The following is a 6,228-nucleotide window of genomic DNA, read 5'->3' as shown; positions in this document are numbered from 1 at the left end:
AGTCCAGTGATTCCAGAACTGGACAACGACGGTTCGAACCGTCAATAAACGGCAAACGCTGTTTTTTTTTTGTTTTTGTTTTTTTGTGGGAGTTCACGCGCTCCTCAGGCGTTGACCGCCGAATGTAGCTTATAAACCTTCACCCCTCTCCCTACATCCCTCAATCCCCCAGCAGATGGACCTGTCCACCCCCTCTAATGAAGTTTTCTTATGTTATTTCATTTACCCTCATGACCCGAAGGGCGTTGAAAAGGACAATGGTACAGCCTGCGTTCTTTGGAAAGAACAATGTTTAACAGGTTATTTTACAGGCATCAATTTCACGCAAAATGAGAACGGCGTTATCAACTTGCTCTACAATTAAAACAGGAAAGGGAAAAACTCTCGATAACGAGCAATACAACGCTCAGATTTTACACCACACAAAAATTAAAAATATCTACACAACAACAATGCAAAGCAAAGTCCTAATTAACAGCCTTCCACAACATAGTGAGCGAGCAACTGCTTTTTGAATTCTTCAAAATATTTAGTATCAACCAAGGCTGCTAGAAGGTCGTTCCACTCTGATGACGTCTCTGGAATGAAAGTTAAGAAGCGCCACTTTGTCGTTATAATCCAGGCGCGATGAAACTTGTTGTGACGGGGTGAAAAATCCGTTGTTTGCATATGAATTCGTGCGACACATTTCAGACATCAAACTTAACGGTGATATTTTTTAACCTAGCTTAAAGGGTATCCATGATAAAGTCTGCTTCATTAGTGTAACACTAGGACAACAATCGTAGTTAGACTACATCTAGCCTGCGATTCTGAGCGACCTCTACAGCATTAGTTCTCTATTGATTTTAGCCCGGGGGTCCCTTATCGAAACGGCAGTGGTTTCAGTTTTTTTATAAAAATATCATCTTCCAATGTGTACGAAATGCTTCTGAATTAAGATAACCTTTTTCATTTAACCAAATGGAGTAGCTTTATCGCCCATGCTGATACAATTCACAGTGAGCGAATACGGTGCGAAAACAGTAGTTAACGGTTTATTTTATGCGTTAGCGGAACGAAGCGTGCGTGCAACCAAGCCAAAAAATCCCCCAATGTCCTTTAGGGATTTTCAACATCCGATTTCACGCTCGAACTGTGGGTAAGACGATGTTAACTATTGGCGCTGAGATGTTTGAGTGGCGCCCCCTGGCTCTGACGTCGTAGGGACCTTCGCCGCTGTCGTCTGCTACACCTGCGTCGCTGCCTGTGCTAGAACCCGCCCTATTTGATGCTTCAGTGCAATAAAAAGCGTATTTCCTGTAATTCAATTATTTTGCCGGCTTCTGACACCTCTGAATAAATTGAAGCTGTATCCCGCACAAGTGTGCAACACGCGAGGAGCGAGAGACCAACTTTCTTCAGAGCATCGGTCAGATGATCGTGTATAACTCGTCCTGTCTAGCTTTTTTGCGAGGTTCAGTGATCAGAGCTCCTCGATAAGTATTCAAAATGCGCAGGCTTCACTATAATATTTTTGAGGAGCTCTTATGAAGACTCAACATTCTAATTCTACAACTTTCAACATTCTAAAAACAGCTGTCTTCTATTTTTTGTTGTTGTTGTTGTTGTCGACTTGTATCACATAAATGTTTTTTTCTGTGCCCAATGCATTTTCCTGCAGCGTCACAAACTCCTTATTAGGAGGTTCGGTGATGTTTGGGAGTCACAAAAAGTTCGTATGGATATTTTCTTCAGGCTGTAAGGCATACAGTATACCTTCTTCACAAACTGACTTTTGTTATGGCTGCCTGCTCGAAGGTGCGTATCTACAGCGTGCGTTGTTTATTCAGATGCAAATGCAATGAGGAGGAGGAGGAGGAGAAAACTTTATTTGACAGTGAGATCGAGCTGGTAAGTGGGCGGGGTCCTCAGTCCAGGACTCCGTTGTTGCTGCCTGCCGCTTCGCCGTTTCAGCGAGCGATGGGGAGGTTTGCGCTGCGCCCCCGCGAAACGGCTCAGGCAACGTTGTCTACAGTACTCGAAGGCGGCTTTCGTGACCCGAATTTAACCATCGTTATTGTAACGAGCTACATCTGAACCAGAACAGTTATAACATGAAGGCGTGATATACTAATAATAAAATAATAAAACTCCGCACACCGCCCTTAGCCGCTTTGCAAAGTGACGAAAAATGCAGTGTTTTCATGAATTACGGAACGCGCCGGAACAAGTTAGCTGCGAGGTGACACTAGGCCGACCAGTAAGAGGCTGCCGCTGTCACAGTGCGGGACATCAAAACAGACATTAGGGCCGACGCAGCAAGCTGAGCGCATTTTTTCTTTGTCTTGTGAGTACTTTATGTGCATTTAGTGAGAGTTTCTTGCTCATCAATATTGAACGCATGTTTGCCGATGTCGCTAATATCGGCAAGTCTGCGGTAATAACGTAGCCATGCCCGCTTTGAAAGGGAAGACGTAAGCATGATCATCATCAGCTAGACTTGGCACACTTACGACATACTGCTGCGGCAAGTTCAGTGTGCGTTCATTGCGCGGGAAATTTAAAAAAAAATCGAATTTTGACGGCAAACTTCAGGGGCGCGATCATTACGCGAGTGCGATCTTTATGCGAGTAAATACGATATTGGGAAGATATTGCTGTGCGAAATGTACAGAAATATCCCTCCAAGTATGAACAAATATAGTGTTACTGTATTTTTGCCGTACACGTTACTCGTTTTGCTGAATAAGCCCCCATACTGGTTAAAACCCTGGTATAAAACCAGCAGGCGCCTACACTCGCATTAGGTTATTTGGAACTCAACCTACATTTTTTGCGCCCCACAGTGCATGTCGGCATACTTTCATGCCATGAAAACGTAAGGTGATATCATACAATGCTTTCAAGCGTTCGGCAAGGATGCAGAAACTGTTTCACCCTACATACGATTACCGGGAATCGTAATGCTTTCTCAAAGCTGGCAGTCCCTAACGCCTGGAATTTGTTTTGGTCTTGCATTTTTGCTGTTGTCGGTTATTAGACTTTGACTGTTCCCTTGGTTCGAAAGATTGCTGAATACAGACGCTGACGCCTACCTCAGACTCTTCGCGCTCCACACAGGACCGGCTTCGCAAGGAATGGGGCGACGACGGCAACGTTTCCTTCCGGAGCGATATCAACAACAGTACTTTAAGTCACGCCCTGAGCTAGTGTATGCGATTTTATGTCTTTTATTATGATAAAAAGTTGCGCATACGCAAAATCTGTCGGACGAGCATGAAAGGTCAAACGAGCGCAAATAAGCAGCCGGGAGAGCGAGCCCGATTGAAGCAGACGACAAAAGCTAGCATCCCTATGCCGACGTCACGGAAGCGTTACGGAGGCGCGCTTCGCAGCGCCGCCCGTGTTCGCGCTCACCGCCAATACTCGGACACAAATCAAGAAAATGCGGCTTTTCCTCATCGAAGAACCCCCATCCAGCCAATGGTGTCGCCGTATCAACGTGACGTCGCGGCAGCCCGCCTCCACGCCGCGCTCACAGAAGAAATCACTGTCACACAGCGTGTTCTTCCGGCGTCGTCGGGCGAGACTCGGAGGGTGATTTTTAGTGGCGTTCAGTCGCATTCCTTGTGTGCGTGTTGTGTGCAGTGTTCTTAACATGCTGGGTAACGACAATCGCTATGGTGTTTTTTAAATGCGAATGCATTTCTTAGTCGGGGGTTGTCGTGCTCCGTCGGCGTGCGCCCGCAGGTGTTATCTCTCCGCGCTCCTCCTCGCCCCTAGCAACAGCTGTGGCGCGCCTAGCAACCGGAGCAGGTGGTAGCTCGGGCGGGAGTAGCGGAGGGCAAGGGGAGAGGAGGAGCGCGCTCGGGCGTGTGAGGGCGCTCGCATCGCGGAGCTCGGGCGGAGTAGCGGAGAGTGAGTGGAGAGGAGGAGCGCGCTCGGGCGTGTGAGGGCGCTCGCATCGCGGAGCTCGGCGGCAGAGAGAGCTCGCGCGCGGGGCGGGCGTGTTGCGCGGGTCTCTCTCTCCGCTCGCTGCGCTCGGAAAATGTATATAAATGCAGTGGAGCGCACGCCTCTCTCCGTTACTGCTTGCCGCAGCGCACTCACCGGTGCACCCAATGCATTCGCATTTCCGCACGATCCCCTTCGGGGAGGTGGGGGGAGTTTTTTTTCTTCTGCTTTGTGAGCGCTCGGCGTTGCCGGGAACCGCTGCAGTTACTGGAATCTGTGTGCACTGTGTGATACGAAGCGGTCGTCATCATGCTGTGCGGGTGTTTGGTCTTGAGCGTAAAGTGCTTCTCATCCTACTGTTTAGTCCTTCCTGTGTCTGAGCTGCCGACGTTATCGCCCCAGTGACTGCGACAGGGGCCGATAACTCCTTGTTTATTTCTCGTAGATTACGCCAGTCAGTTGTAAATATTACTGCTGTGCATATATATGCTCAACGTTAACGCCATGGAGAGTTATGCATGGGCGAAACACAAACAGCGCAACATCGCGCGCTGCATTTCGTTAGAACATTAGTCGAGCCGTATGTCCCAAGCCCACGCCGGGCGCAAGCGTATTCGCCCAAATTGTAATCAAGTCGCCAAATATAAGAAGCTGAATTTTCGCGCTTTTTGACCGTGAATGCGTACGAGCTGTAGCTTAGCTGCGTGATGTGATTTAAGGTGCCACCTTTTCTATTTTTCTTCTCGCTTGCGCTGAGATTAGATTGTTAAATGTGTTAATTTGCGATGGTACGTTTTCGTCGCCTGTTTTTTTTTTTTTTTTGGTGCTTTGATTTGTTGTTTCGGACAAAAACTTTTGTGAAATAAATACGAATAGGGATGTGCTGTGAGTTTGCATTGTCTATGGTAATAAAGATTCCGCATGAGTGTTACCACTGTAAGTTCAATTTCGTAAGCTGTGCTTCGCGCTAGTGGCATTTAAGCAGCCAGATTTCCCCGGTATGACCAGCTACAACAATGCATGTAAATACGTGGAACGCAGTACTGAAATCAAATAAACCACCTTTCAGCTTTCACTACACATGCGCATGCATATTGTCCACCAAATCAAATTCTTGCGTGAGAGTTGTGCTTTATTGAAGCTATATAGGAAATACTCGCCTTGTGTTCATGTCACTTAAGTAAGAAGCTGCTGCTGCAATGGTCATCTGCATGCACGTGCTTAAATTCGAAATATAGAATTCATCGTGGAAAACAGGTCAGCATCTCACCCATTCTCACAGTTGCGCACAAGTGGCTGCTGGGGAGAGAAGCTCGCTGCTCCATCAGTGCTCAACATCGTAGATGCCATGTCGAATAGTAAGCTGCTGTTTGCCGCAGCCCTGTTCACAACTCAACCCGTTCAATCTCTATACATATGCTAAGTGCAGAGCCCTTTAAGCGCTCGCCTTGTGGTCCTAGCTCGCTCGCTCGAAACAAGCATATCGCCGCGGCGTTACGATGTAGCCTGTCACGGTCCCTTCGCCGCGGCGTAATCCAGAGGCTTGGAAAGCCAAGCGGTTTATATAGTCATAAGTGCTCGAAACTCGTGAACCGCTGGCGCTTAGCAGTGGCTTAGCTCGGCCAGGATATACGTAGCGTGAGCTAAGGTTCAGCTGGTTATTCTTAGCTTTCGTGGTTGTCTAGAATTAGCTGATTATCATGCTTACTGCTGCTTATCATCCAATCAAATCCAATCCCCGCGCTTGCGAAAAATGTGGCAGTGCAACACCGGCACGTGGGGGGGAAAAGCACAAAGATAACAGAACTCCCGCTGGCGCAGTTTCAGGCAGGGGGCGCGAGAGCACTGCGAAGGCGGGAAATTTGAATTGCATGGGGTGGTAGCAGTAAGCGGATAACGGCGGTACAGCCCATTATGGCGAATCTCTGCTTTGCACTTCCGACAGCTTTCACATTGAGTGGAACGGCTTTAATTTTAGGAGTGCAAATTACAATGACAGCGTTTTGTGTGGAGCAGTTCAGGGCGTCTAGAGTGCTTTCTTTTCGCCAGGAGAAGGAAGGATGCAGTGAACACAGCTGTAGTAAGATGGCAAGTTGGGCTAGTTGGTGCAGATTAAGATTCATGGTGGAAAAACAGCGCAAGGAACACGGGGACAAAAAGAAGAGTGGACGACGCACAGCGATGTGCGTCGTCCACTCTTCTTTTTGTCCCCGTGTTCTTTGCGCTGTTTTTTCACCATGAATCTTAATCTGATCACAGCTGTGCTGCTGCGTCACAAGTTCAGATACTTCG

The sequence above is a fragment of the Haemaphysalis longicornis genome, unplaced genomic scaffold (assembly GCF_048455015.1).
Source record: "Haemaphysalis longicornis isolate Haplotype H1 unplaced genomic scaffold, Haemaphysalis longicornis Haplotype H1 scaffold_4, whole genome shotgun sequence".
Taxonomy (NCBI): domain Eukaryota; kingdom Metazoa; phylum Arthropoda; class Arachnida; order Ixodida; family Ixodidae; genus Haemaphysalis; species Haemaphysalis longicornis.
Note: the sequence above shows the minus strand (reverse complement) of the source record.